Genomic DNA, 15,349 nt, shown 5'->3' on the forward strand with positions numbered 1-15,349 from the left:
ATGATGATGTGTAAATTCTAAAATAGAGTGAAATTCTAACTCCAATATTCTAACTAGCACATTAAATTACTATGATGATGTGTAAATTCTAAAATAGAGTGAAATTCTAACTCCAATATTTTAGATTAACTACAATTTAAGATTTTAGATTATAAAAGTTTTATTTGGAAAAAAAATTATAAATACTTTGAGAGGATTTTTAAGACTTCTTTTTAAGCTCACCTATCACATCCTTACAGTCGAGCTTAGTGATAGGTGAGCTTAAAAAGTAAAATTAGGCCTATAATTTAGTACATCAACATTCATAGCAAAACCCTTTCGATCGAAATGTAAGGGCCAAAATTGTTTATATAGAAATATATGACATTGCATCATATAATATGACTATCTAGAAAAGGGGGGGGGGGGGGGGGGGGGGGGGGGGGGGGGGGGGGGGGTGCTATATGAAACGAGTATATCATGTGCATTATATAGATAATATATAATATATAATGCAACATAGACCACCCCCTCGATCAATTTGATTGAGTATTTGCCTTCTATCGCTTTATTCAGCAAATAGATTATGATTTAGAACAATAGAACAATTTATGGTAGGTAAGTAAACACAAATTAAGTGACTGAGAGAATGTAAATTAAGTTGATAGTAAAAAGTAGCGAATGACAAATGTCCAAGAACAATGGCATTGATAATAATGTGCAAGACAATGTAGGGAGAGCCTCACATGTCTCAATGGAATCACCACCATAATTATGATAAGATGCATGTAGTGATCAGCTTGATTTTTTGAGCATTCATCTTTGGTGATCAGGGTCATTGGTTCGAATGTGGCCACGTGACCCGTTGCTAGTCGTTGGTGCTCACTAATGTACTTTCTCATCTCGCATGGGATTCGTGTGATTTGCCATAAAAAAAAGATGCATATAGTGACTACTGTTGGCACAAAAAAAGAGAGGCAAATGTGTAAGATAGGCCTATTGTGTGACAACTCTCCTCTTAGAAGGTAGGCATAAGATAAAAGCGAAGTGCACAGCACTAGATCATAATCAAATGAGCAATCTCCTAAATTAAGTGCACTCTTCTCAACCCATAAGCAAAATTGGTTGTGGTTGGACCTACTGGCAAGTTCTAAATGTGTTGGTTATTAAAGGAGAGAAAGTGTGATGATCCCCATATTAGGAAGACTAAACAAGGGGAGTCACAACACTAAGTCCCACGGGGTATTCAATGAAGCTTGAGAGATGGATCAGCGGTTGTAAGCCAAGCGAGGGAATCTTTAGGAGGATGGATGGACAAAAAAAGGCCACGGTCAATGCCTGCAAGGTGAATTGAACCCACCACCTGCTTGTTGACAGATTGCTGCCCTAACCACACGGCACGTAGCTTTTGATGGCATCTATACAAAAACACACCCTTATATGTGAACACAAACGAGAAAAAATAAACTCAACGGAAAAAAGTAAACTCGAACAAAGTGACGATGCAGTTGTTTTTGGATTTCGAGCCCTGCTTGCGCATCGTCGATCCCATGGCTTGGGCTTCATTAAGGACCCTTGTGGTCTTTAGTGCTGAGGCAAGGGGAGGTAGGTTGCACTTGAGAAGACTCTGCACTAGTTGATCCACCTTTAATCTAAGAAGATGAATAATATGCCTCGATCAAAAAGTAGAAGCCAAACCACGAGGATGTAGATTGAAGAAAGAGTTTGCATTGAGCGCTCTCTCTCTCTCTCTCTCTCTCTCTCTCTCTCTCTCTCTCTCTCCAAACAACGCAAGACTAGTCACACAAACCTCTAATTAATGTATAATTTGCTTTCATTGTTCGTAGCTTTAAGCACACATACAGTAACCACTATGACCTTCCCCTTAACCCAAGGGAAAATTCGGGGGTAAAAGATAATTTGATACAAAAGTAGGTAGTAAAAAATGTCAATTTTTTCATCAATAATCTAAGGTAGAGATTCCAAAACACTTTTTGGCGTGCCCAAAGGGCTAAGGCCATAGTGGTGTATTCCCTTTTTTCTATGAAAAATGTCACATGTATTTTAAAAATAAAAGTAAGAAATAAAAAATAACCTATATGGTTTTGAGTGGCTCTTGAGAGGATAGGTTCATTAGATTGGGTGTCTTTTGAGTGGTTCTAGAGATTAAAGGTTAGGTGGCTGGTCAAGAGGTTTTTGCAAGCCGGAAGCCTTAAGTGAGGTTGGTGGGAGACCATATAATGAGTGGATGCATTTTATTCTTCCCTCTTTTGGAGTGGAGACTCCTTGAGCTCCGTGGATGGAGCTCTCATTAGGTGTAGGTATAATGAAACCCTAGTAGGGAATGGGAGTGGGTAGGGTGTAGCAAGGTGCGTTCAAGCCCGCCGGCCCATGGCGGTTCTTGGTCCTATGTGGGTGTTGTGCATGGGCTGCCTCTGCGCGCTCTTGTGTTGCTCTGCTCTGTCGTCCTACTCGTCGGCTTGTGGCGGTTCTGGGCCGCGCTTGTGCTCTGCTGTCCTACTTCCTACATGAAGGCATGGTGGCACTTCTTCCTGCTTGTCGGCTTGTGGCGGTTCTGGCCCGCGCTTGTGCTCTGCTGTCCTGCTTCTTACATGCGTTTGTTGAGAGAAGGGTGGCTTGTATGTTAGTGTGGTTCCTCTCGTTGGTCTATGGCGTTGTTGGGCGTGATTCGGTGCCCTACCTCTCTGCGGCCTTGTGTTGCTGTGGTTTGTCGTCCTGCTCGCCAATCTATGGCGGATCTAGGCCGCGCTTATGCTCTGCTGTTCTTCTCTACGGGTGTCTCGTGTTCCTGGTTCGATGGTCTATGGTGGATTCGGGTCGTGCCTTGGTGCTGTGTTGCATCTCAGGGTTGTGCTGCTCTGTTTGCTCGTCCCCTTCGCCGATCTGAAGCGGATCTTGAAGACGTGGTGCCATGCTACTCTGTGCATCGGGGTTGTGCTGCTTTGTTTGGATGTCCCCTTCGCCGATCTGTGACGGACCTTGGATGCCCATCTATTGTGTTGCTCCTGTTTTCGGTGTGGTTGTGCTGCATTATCGTCCTCTCCGTCGGTCTGTGGTGGATCGGGCCGTTCTGTTGTGTAGCTCTGCTGCGGTGTACTGCGCTGCTCTGTTGTGTCGTCCCGCCTGCCAGTCTATGGCGGTTCGGTGTCATGTTCGGCTTGTCGATGGCATCTCTATGTTAGCTTTTGGTATGCATTAAAGAGAAGTTTTATCTACTTTTATTTGTTGCTTTAATTTCATTGGATCTTTTATTTACTGTTTTGCTCTCGTCTTTGATGATTCTTGCAGGGTGGTACGCAGCCATTGACGGGATCAGATGGTTTGCTTGGCTGATTATATGCGGAGGTCGAGCACAATATTTTCTCGGGCTGAATATTTTGAAGATTTTAGATCTAATTTGTATGGTGTTGATGGAGTTTATTAATGTGTAATGTTTCCGAAGTTGTTTATTTCTCGAAGCTTGTCTATTTTGTTGATAAATTTTGTGCTTTGGTTTGCTATAGAAAATGTATTTTGGTATTGTGTCAAGGTACTCTTAATTCAAGACGATTAGCTCCACATTCTATGATGCAATCTTGGTCCATGATTTAATCCTATTGATGGATTATTTGGATTGGCTGAGTACGTGGTTAGGGTTGTTATGGAATTGATATTTTATTATTTATTGCACCTCACAGGTGGAAAGACTGGACCCAGCTTGGCCTATGCGAATGGATGTGTATATCATTTACATTTTATTATTCAAGTGCTCTTTTATGAGCTTTGGCCATTTATGACTGGCCGGCCAGTTTGTAACCAATTTGACCATTCAAGAAATCTATAAAACAAATACGTGCAAGAGGGAAATGGTCACTCTTGCGCGGGGGGAGATTGCACCCAGTGTTTGTGTTATTCTCCTCCCTTTCCCTTCTCTCTCACCGTGCCAGCATAGCACTCCACTCTAGGAGGTGCGTCTACACGTGCTATCTTGCTCTATTCCGCTCTCTATCTCTCTCTGTTTGCATGCGTCGTGGTTATGTGCTAGCGAGTCGGCAGGTACGTAGATTTAGTCGTTTATTTCTTGCTATGTGCTATTTTGGAGTATTTTGCAGGGCATCCACACCTTCTGTCTGTAGCAGTGGTATCAGAGCGAGATAGCACGTGCAGACGCACCTCCTAGAGTGGAGTGCTATGCTGGCACAGCGAGAGAGAAGGGAAAGGGAGGAGAATAACACAAACACTGGGTGCAATCTCCCCCCGTGCAAGAGTGACCATTTCCCTCTTGCACATATTTGTTTTATAGATTTCTTGAATGGTCAAATTGGTTACAAACTGGCCGGCCAGTCATAAATGGCCAAAGCTCATAAAAGAGCACTTGAATAATAAAATGTAAATGATATACAAATCCATTCGCATAGGCCAAGCTGGGTCCAGTCTTTTCCACCTGTGAGCTGCAATAAATAATAAAATATCAATTCCATAACAAGGGTTTGGGGACAATCGACATTGAAAATTTATGGCTCCGTGACTATTTTTTTAATGTAAGAAAATAAAGAAAATAATTTAACTTTGAATATTATATTGAATGATCTCATGGTTCATTGTTTATATTGTAAAGTAAGAATGGAAATAAATCCGTTTTGATGTGTTGATTTAGAATGATTTACCTCAAATCTTTATAAAGTTTTAAGTTACTAGTTTCTCTTCTTTAGTTACCCTAATTTACTTTTAGTTGTAGCTCTCATTTCATTTGCATTCTTGCACCTCTCTACTCCTCTCTCCTCTCTCTAATAATAGTTGAGTTTATTTTCATTTATGTTTGTAGATTTTATATTGTCGCAAAAGTCGAGGTAGAGTTAATGAAAAGAGGAGCCTTTTCTCTTTGTCTCTCTCTATGTAGTGTACAGGTCGTGACCCAATATTATATAATGACAGATGATAATAAATGTAAAAATCTGCATTTACTACCAAACATTGAGTGAAACTTTCAAAGTATCTATCTTGAAGTACTCAAGATTATGCATCAAGTTTCTCTCTTTAGTTGTAAGTATATAAAAGCTAAAGGTATGTGAAGAACCATCACGTTTTACAAGCTTCCCTATTCTGAGATCACTCTTGCTGAGAATTATACTCCCTCTATAGTACAGTATCCTAAACTTTACAGCCACATCTTTTATCAAAGCAATAGCAATACTCTTTATTGTTGGGCCCTATGGATTCGAATATGGATGGTAATATACCTTTGCATTTCGTTTCCTCTTTTGTTGCCTAAGAGTCTTGTTGTCTTGCTTGTCTTGAATTTGCTCTTGATTATAGATGCTTTCACAACAAATTCAAGCAATGACTACTTCGAAACTTTAAGTGCAGCTCCTCGTAGTGAAAACTTGCACGAAGTTGTGTCTGAAAGTGGGGGCCTTGGATCGTCAGTAGTTTAGTGAATTCTCCAAACTCACCATTTAAAAATCTTAGCTCCAAAGCCAAGTTCAAGAAAACGTCTCCAAAATCTGTTCAAAAGGCCCTTAGTATTGCAAGAGGGATGGCCTCTGTGAGAGGTTAGCTTTGTTTCCAGTTTCTGTGGCTTATGAATGTGTAATTGATAATAATAGTATCGTGTGCAATGTGCTGTAGGGCAAACACCGCTTAGCTCTACTGGGATTGCCACTCCCTCCACCGGTGTGAGTCGTTCGTTGGGCTTGGCATCTATTAAAGAAGAGCCAAGACCTATAGTTGATTCCTTTGGATCTCAATTGGCATTGAGTCAATGTACACCTAACCTTCTTATATCTGAACTTTTTGATGCTATTAACTACCGTTTTGTCTTTGTTGGCGAGGTGCTCGCAAAGTATGGCACATATAAAATCCAAAAAGAAAATTACAGCATATTTTTGAAGGCTGATCTTGTGGACAAGGTTGCACATCATACTATCACTTTTGTTGTGGCAGAAATTATATAGAACAGTTTTTCAACACATTTAGTGGCACTAGATTTATTGTTGCCGATGTTGATAGAGCAACGATAAGCTTCTATATGCAGCTCTAAGTCCTCTTTATAGTGTTTTGACTCCTAGTTATTGCTGCAGCTTTTGTTTGTGCCCTCTCGAAAGGCTGACTTTTATAACATTTCCAATGAAGTCAAAGAGAATGGATTTTATGATTGTGTGTCTCACAACATAAATGTCTTCAAACAATTCTCCAACACATTGTCTGTCGTGGACTACACTATTCTGCTGCCATTGCCCTCTCAATTGAAGTTGCTTTTCAAAGATATCCGTGTTAAGCAAATTGCCAACATGAGATTTGGAAAAACGGTGAGTTCTTATTCGTAGGTTGTTTACATTGCTTGTGCATTGTGTGATCTTTTTAGGTTAATTTCAGGTGTTCGGTTCTCTTAAGGTTATTAACATCAACAACGTTGGATTGGAGTATTTATGTGGAGTTTGCAAATCTGCCCAAGTCAGTCGTCAAAGCTCAAATCCTCATTGTTTCGCTTGTAACAAAGTTGTTGAAATTTGGAAAGTTCCTACTCTTCAAGCAAAGCTGGTTCCTCGTGATGGTAAAGATATTTTCGTCACCTTGCACGGGAAGATTGTTGACCAAGTCCTTCGCATACCCTCTTCTTTTTTGCACTTGTATGAAACTGATCTAGTGAGTTTGAAAGCTTCCTTGGTGGGAATGAAGAGAGCTGGACATTTCTCAATTGATGCAAAGGGGTATGTAACACGCTTTAAATCCGAATAGGAAGATACTAGCTTTGCTAATGTGCCTTGCACTTCTCTAGGAAGGTCATATTTTGTTGAATATCCTTTTGTATCTAGGCATTATGGCGGGATTATCTCTTGGCAATAAAACTATTTTTGGTATAAATGGCATCCAGTGTTCAATCGACTCAACTTTTTGGAAGAAATCTTCTTGTAATCAAGATGTTTTAAGGGCATTGTTGTTTGTATGTGGTGTAGATATCTCTATCAATTCACTAGAAAATATTATGTCCAAGCATATTGTTGCAAAAATTTGTTCTCAAGACTTAGAGATCTCAAGTTTGTGACTAAAATTGTGGAATGATGAGCGTGTCGCTTGTAATGTTGACGATAAAACTCTTGAATCTTTAGTTTGCCAAACGTATGGGTACAAGAACAAATTCTGTTTTGCTTTCAATCAATTTGATCACTCTAGCTTGCCCTGTCTTGGAGTTTCAATGTATTGTTCATGTGTTTCAAGAACAAAATCATCAACATTCCTTCAATGCTAATCCTTGTGTTGCATCTTCTTCCTCCTCTCGTGGCTTGTTGGTCTTTATTTGTCAAGGTGGATTGTTTGTTTTTCCACAATCAGCTACGATCGAGAAACGTAAGCATTGCTCTTAGCCTAAAGATCTTGCCGGTAGATTGCTTGATGTTGTGAAGACTTTTCCAAATGAAACAGCATCGCATATAGCTTCTCAATTTCAAACACAAGTCTGTTCTTCTTACACTTTGAAACAAATTCAAAACAAAGTTTACTCAATATGGAAAATGTTGCATGAAGACAATGTTGTTCCTCAATCAAATAAGAGATCTAAGAAACGAAAATATGTAGTGGAAATACAAGACACTCCTGCATATGCATGTTTAAGTTGTGGTAGTCTTGTGTTCCAAAAGAATTTGCATTGTTTTGACCCTACTCGAAGCGTCTCTTCTTCAAACCTTGACAGGATTGCAAACATTTAACTCTGTTGTAGACAAAAGAGTTTGTTTCTCTTGCAAGCAAAGCTTAAAAGCTCAAAGAAAGCCGCTCTTTTGTATTTATCCACATTCTCTGCTCAATGAAAGTATTGCAAGCATTGCATTGTTAAATGCAATTGAGAAACGTCTTGTATCACTTCGCATTCCTTTCACTCAAATACAAGAGCTGAATTATGAGGGTCAGTTTGGGCTGCGAGGGAGTGTTGTTAATGTCATGGCATACTTAACAAGAATTTAAGCAATCTTGCCGCGTTTTAGTAGTGAGCACGCTACAATCCTTGTCGAGATTAAGCGTAAACTTGAGTATGCCCATGCATACCTTAGTGGTGGTGTACGTCCCTTTTATGTGCTCCAAGCATTGAAAGACTTGATTGGAACCCCTTTATACATAGAGCACAAAGCCTCCATTAATGAAGCTTGGGTTTCTAGTTTTCACATGAGTCCAGATGTAGTGTTGCATGAAGAAGATGAGGTTGATGAGTTGGTGAATGAGCATTCAGACACCCTTGTCCATGGCATCTATTCTTCACAACAAGTCATCGATCATAGTGCACATGTCCATAGCGTTGCACCTTGTGAAGGATTTTTCCCTTTGAGCTTATTCGATGATACCGATTGTGAGGAATTATCATTTCCAGCTTTGTTCTTTGGAAAAAGAAGAGCCTACGCAGACCTTGCGAAAAAAAATTACTTGAAGGTGGCGCAATGGGAACTAAAAAACAAAGATAGACGCTTCACCTTGGATATTGAAAATTTGTTCTTCAAAGTGATGAAGATTATCATCGGCAAGGTGCTTGGCTCTATATGGGTACATCTATGCAAGGGAAATTTTCAAGGCAAGCAACTATGCGCAAAATATGTTCAAAACAACACTAACATTGAGCGAATACTATAATCCCAACTAGGATATCATGACTTTGAACTTTACGAACGTCATCGGATTACAAGGCCAAACTCAAGTGTAATGTCTTCGCCATGATTCGACAAATAGATCAGCCTACCTTTTTTGTCACTCTATCGTGTGCAGAGCAAAGATGGAAGCCATTGCACGAATGTTTTGCTACGCTTAATCCACAAATCAACGAATCTAATTTCCAATCTAGTGCACACTATATCCGCGCATTGGGTCGTGCGGATCCTATCACTACAGCTCAATACTATGTCCATAGATTCAACAGAGTGTTAATACTATCATCCCAACTAGGATATCATGACTTTGAACTTTGCGAACGTCATCGGATTACAAGGCCAAACTCAAGTGTAATGTCTTTGCCATGATTTGACAAATAGGTCAGCCTACCTTTTTTTTCACTCTATCGTGTGCAGAGCAAAGATGGAAGCCATTGCACGAATGTCTTGCTACGCTTAATCCACAAATCAACGAATCTAATTTCCAATCTAGTGCACACTATATCTGTGCATTGGGTCGTGTGGATCCTATCACTATAGCTTGATACTATGTCCATAGATTCAATGCATTCAAGAAAGAGTTGAAACAAAATTCAAAAATACTTGGCCAAATCATGGTTTTTTTTTTTGTCACTGAATTTCAGCATAGGGGAAGCCAACATGACCATGGATTAATTTGGATTGATAATTCTCCAAAGCTTGGGATTTCTGATGATAAAGAAGTGATTGCTTTTGTTGATAAATACATCTCAAGTAACAAAGATGAATTGGGTGTTGACCTACAAAAAGTACAAATCCATTCCCATCGAAGAACATGCAAGAAGCATTGCCGTTTCGGATTTCCAAGACCGCCTGCATGGCAAACGACTGTCTTGCGCACAATACAACCAAGTGAAGAAAGGAAATCCATGCTTCTTGCAAATAAGAAACAACTCGAAAGCCAACTTGCAGCTTTACCACATTGCCCTGAAATGAGTTTTGATGATTGGTTATCCTCTTTAAGCATGGATGAAGACATGTACCTTGAGACACTCTCAATATCGCTCTCAAAACCAACACTTTTGCTCAAAAGACAACCAAAAGATATATACACAAACAATTTCAACAAAACACTATGCACATTGTGGGATGGCAATCTTGATATTCAGTTTATTTTCAACCCTCATGGAGCTGCTGCATACTGCACATCATACATGACAAAAACAGATTCGACCACAAGCAAAGGAATCAACAAAATCCTTGACAAATGCAAGAAAGAGAGTCTTCCCACAATGGAGCATCTTAAGAAAATTGGAGGTGCCTTGATCAATGCTCAAGAAATCACAGCTCAAGAAGCAACATACATTTCACTATCGCTTCCATTGCATATCACAAGCAGACAATTTATCTTCATCAATGCAAACTTCCAAACCCAAAGAACACTATTGTTAAAGAGGAAGACTTCCTTGCAAACACTTCATCCTGATGACACAAACATATTCTTTGATGATCTTGTAACAAAGTATACAAAAAGACCAGCTAGCATAGGAAATCTTTGCTTGGCAGAGTATGCAAGCAACTACACTATCTCACAAGGGACACACCACAAGTGCAAGAAGCCTCGTATCATCAGATATACAAACTTCAACAAGGAGATCGACAGCGAGAGACATTACCACCAACTATGTCTACTGTTTCTGCCATTCACAAGTGATGAATACACGTTCGATGCTTTGACATCAACTTGGAGGGAGAGAATGAGTCTAATATTGCTACAATTGTACAAAACATGGAGCCTTTCATAAAACTAGAAATCAACAATCAAGAATCATCAACATCATGCTCAATCTCCTCACAAGAAACTCAACAAGAACGGTTCACTTATGAGCTTGATCTCAACCTACCAAGCACAAGGCATCATACCACTCAACTACCAACATTATCGAGATTCCTTGGCATGCCAAATGAAGAATATCACTCAATTGTCATGAGTTTGAATATAGAGCAAAGACATCTTTATGATGATATCATGACACGAAAGAGAGTATATCCTAATGACAAAATCCACCCTTTTTTAATAGGGGGCGTTGGAACAGGAAAAACCTTTACTTTGCGTGCAATCGTCCAAGGCCTAGTCCGACACTATGCACCTTCGATAGAAGGAAACATTGAACTTCCAACAACATTGTTGATTGCGTATACAGGCAAAGCAATATTCAACCTTGGTGGCACAACAATTCACTTTGCATTGAGCCTTCCATTGATGCTAACTGAGATGGTCCCTTTTTCCAATGACACTCTCAATGACCTATCCCAAACACACGCAAACCTCAAACTAGTTGTCTTTGACGAGGCTTCCTTAATAGGTAACAGACTGCTGCGTATTATTGACACAAGACTCTGATCTTAATGCACAAACACAACGAATCCTTCGGTGGTCTAGACGTTATCTTCTGTGGTGATCTTTGCCAGTCAAGCCCTGTCCGCGATCGATGGATATTCAACGACACAAACAATACACTTGACATCCTCACACCATCAAGCTGGAACACACATTTCACATGCACTGAGCTAACAACACTAATGCGCCAATCAAATGAACTGCTTATAGAGGTCTTAAATAGGATACGTGTTGCAGAGCAAACACAAAGAGACTTGGCATTTATCAATGACACATTTGGAAACAACAACTTCGACATTTTTACAACACCTCATCTTTTCTTCACAAATAAACTAAAGTCCAACCACAACCAAACGGTCTTTGAAAACTTGCAAGAGACACCATACATCATCAAGGCTTATGACAAATTCCACAAAACATGCTCAAAGAACCTAGTCATTCCAAACAACCCTCAAGTACTGTTGGACTATCCTCCATCCTTGAGCTAAAGCCAGGAATGATAGTCGAGCTTTGTGCTAGCAATATCAACGTGCTTGATGGTTTGGTGAATGGTGCGGATGGAATCTTCCAAACAACAAACAACAGAGCACAATCATTGATAGCTTGGGTGGAGTTCTTCGATACCTCAATTGGGAGAAGACAACGATCCCAAAATGCACATCTCTACCATGGAAACATAAACAAACAATGGACATTAATACTTCAAGTCACGAAAGAGTTTCAAGTAGGCAATAACCCACTCAACTTGGTCTCAAGAACACAACTCCCAATACAACCAGCGAACGCACGCACAATCCATAGATCCCAAGGCTTGACAATGACAATAGTCGCATTTGACCCTACTGGGATCCAATCTCATGGCTTGGTCTACACAGCTTTGTCACGTATCAAAGACCCTACAAATCTGCATATTCTTAGTCCCATTCTCAAGAGCCATATCAAAACTGACCCTATAGTCTTGAAAGAAATCAAATGCCTTCGAACGAATGCTAGGTGGTCCTACTTGAATGAGCCCCTGGTTGCAATTGCGCAAACACACCATATTTTTGCATCATTAAACATCGTCTCAATCAAAAAACACATTGACCACATCAAGGGCGACCCAAACTTCATGTCATCCAGTATCTTGTGCTTCCAAGAAACAAAAGAAAAGAAAAGTACGAACCCCCTGACACCAAACTTTGAGCATATTCAACATTATAATGGTTATGGTGTATCTATATTCCACCATCCAAACATTCAATCCATATCTCAAAAAACTATCTCAAGAGCATGACTTGAAATAATCGATGCAGCTTTCTCTTTCAGAAATCAAACTTCAACTCATATCCATGTCATGAATGTATACAAATCACCCAAGACACCAATAAAGACACTTCTTTTAGAACTCCAGCACTTGATACAAGAAAACGATAAAAAGAAAACTTGAGCATCATACTAGGAGACTTCAACATCGATATCGGCACCACAAACACCCAATACCAACATTTGGAATCTCTACTTCGTTCGGAGAACTATCGGCAGCAAATCAAAGAAACAACAACCATCTATAATTCAGTGCTAGACCATATTTGGGAGAGAAGCCAACAACCTCACTACATTTGTGGCACAAGATTTTGCTTTTGGTCAGATCATTCAATCACATATATACTGATTCCAAAATAAATAGACCAAAGATCATTGGAGGGGACACCTCCCCTCCCTTCCCCCCCCCACCAACCCATCAAAGCAAAGGAAATCTACATTCATGCCATCCAACTACCTCCCTTGATGTATATCAACTCATCCCACCATATGTATCAAACACAAATTTTGTAACCTACAACCATTTTGTCAACATAGTTTTTTCCCTTGCTCGATCTCGAACTTGAGCATGCGTGTACGGCAATTACTTCATCTCTAAAATGTTTGTCTTCCAAAGCAGCTGTTACTAGATTCAATGGATTGCCACCTGCCTCTCTTTCTCGATTAATTTTCACTTTCCATTTTCTGTTAGCAAAACAAATTCCTATGGCAGGCCTCGTGATTTTATCACTTTTTTCCCTCTTGTTTTAGTTCATACTATTTTTAAAATTTAGATAAGAACAATTTTTCCTTTTGAATAGTCTATTATATGCATTGGCTTTTGTAATTTCTATTCAACACGCCTTCTCTTTGTCTGTCACTCTCCAGTTTGTGTGTATCCCATTCCAAGCTCATTCTCTCTCTCTCTCTCTCTCTCTCTCTCTCTCTCTCTCTCTCTCTCTCTCTCTCTCTCTCTCTCTCTCTCTTTCTCTCTCTCTCTCTCTCTCTCCTTCCTTTGTCTATGTACGCCATTCCTAGCTGTGTGTGTGTGAGTGCACGCGCATGTGTGCATTGCAAGTCACTCTATTGATAGTGTGAAAATATCGCATCATCATCTCTCTCTCTCTCTCTCTCTCTCTCTCTCTCTCTCTCTCTCTCTCTCTCTCTCTCTCTCTCTCTCTCTACATGTTAGTTACCACCAGTGACAACCTTGCAAGGGTTGCACACAAGAGGCTCATCTAGCCGAGTCACTAAAATGTTGGCCTTGTCGATTGTACAAATAGACAAGAAGTAATCTTTGACCACCAAGATTTAGGCCATGCGGCTTAATTGGGAATGTAAAAAAAATGCAACGCATTGTATTTATGGGGGGAGGGGGGACAAGGGGATCAACAACACTAGGAGTTCACATGAATCTAAAGGTGATTCAAATGTAGACAAAAGGTGACGTTGTGCTACAAATGGAGCGGTGTCCCTACAAAATATCGGAGAAAAATGTATTGAAAACCATAAAACCGATAAACATGCATACCTCACAAATCTCATAGCACATAATTGACGATGTACGCGAATAGAGAGAGAGAGAGAGAGAGAGAGAGAGAGAGAGAGAGAGAGAGAGAGAGAGAGAGAGAGAGAGAGAGAGAGAGAGAGAGAGAGAGAGAGCACGTACATGCGCAACTCCTAGAGCGGAGTGTTACACCAACACGACGAGAGAGAAGAGAGGAGAGGCGAGAAGAATAACACAGACACATGGTCCAGTCTCCCCCCGTGTCATAAAATCTAAATCTAACCAACCCAAATGATTTTCTCATATTAAACTGATCATTTAATGTGGGAGAATAATTGGGAACAAGGGTTAAAATATAGACATGTGCTTACGGGTCTATCTCAACACAGGGCCAATGGTAAAGGGGTCCAAATGAGAGATGATCTGTCAAAGAGAAAGATTTAGCTAATGGGGCTTAAAGACCTTAGGGCTAGCTTCATTAAAGACCTCCAATGGTTAGTGTTAAAAGTCCTTTGACCTTAGGTAAGCTAGGGATGTGCTTGAGGTGGGAACGCGGCCCAAGATTGAGGTGCTTGTCGTGCTTGTCGACTAAGGTGCTCGAGGTGCTTGTTGTGCTCGTTGACTAAGGTGCTTGAGGTTCTTAATGACTAAGGTGCTTGAGGGGGTAAGGTGTTCAAAAGTCAATGCATATCCCTACACAAGGGGGAGCGAGCCCGCGTTTTAGGAGCTATAGAGAGAACACACACACCCTCACACAAGGTAAGCTTGGTACAAAGAAAGCATCTAGGACACTTGTCAACCTTCTCTCCATATTTCCCTCATGGTGTGCGTACCATGCTTGCTTGATATGCACTCTGCATGTGATTGGCTAGGCTTGCAGGGGTTCAATGAGCTTCCATGTTGAGCTAGAAGAGGGGGTCGACCAAAGCAAGAGAAGGGGGCTATCTTGGGGGGGCATACTCTCCCACACACACACACACACACACACACACACACACACACACACACACACACACACACACACACACACACACACACACACACTCATTCTGTGAGTTGCAAGTGCAAGAGCTCCATATCCTTCTCCAAGCCAGTAGATAAGTTGAGAGCCTACACCAACACTCTTGGCTATGGAATGCAAATCCAACCAAGAGCCATGCTCCAATGCTTAAGCTTGTCATCTTCTCCATCTTCATTACTATGCTATTATATATGCTAGCAAGAAGAGTGATGATAAGTGAGGAACTATTTTTTTCTCCTATGAATGTTTCTTCTTCCTCTTCCCTACCCTCATTCCCCACTAGCTCTCTCCACCTTTAAAGGTGTTTGAGGCCTTGGGATTGAGGCTAGGGATGGTTAATGATTTTTACAAAGTCTATGCTATGCTCGTGATGCATGAAGCTTTCCATCTTCATTGCATCACCTAGGTCACAAGGAACACAAAGATTGTATTGTACCAATCTTTCTTGATGGGAGAATCTATAATACAAAATCTTATTGGAGGGGGGACCGACTCCACATAAATCCGGTCCTCAATTGTTGTCAAGTTCTCTAAACTCTCTCTCTTGC

General features: G+C 40.5%; 1 pseudogene; it reads left to right on the forward strand.

Annotated features, from left to right (window-relative positions):
• Window positions 1–2,317: 2,317 nt before the first annotated feature.
• LOC147429933 (uncharacterized) lies at window positions 2,318–5,414 on the forward strand (annotated as a pseudogene).
• Window positions 5,415–15,349: the final 9,935 nt, after the last annotated feature.

Source organism: Adiantum capillus-veneris, chromosome 22 (genome assembly GCF_014529385.1).
Source record: "Adiantum capillus-veneris isolate H3 chromosome 22, ASM1452938v2, whole genome shotgun sequence".
Lineage (NCBI taxonomy): Eukaryota > Viridiplantae > Streptophyta > Polypodiopsida > Polypodiales > Pteridaceae > Adiantum > Adiantum capillus-veneris.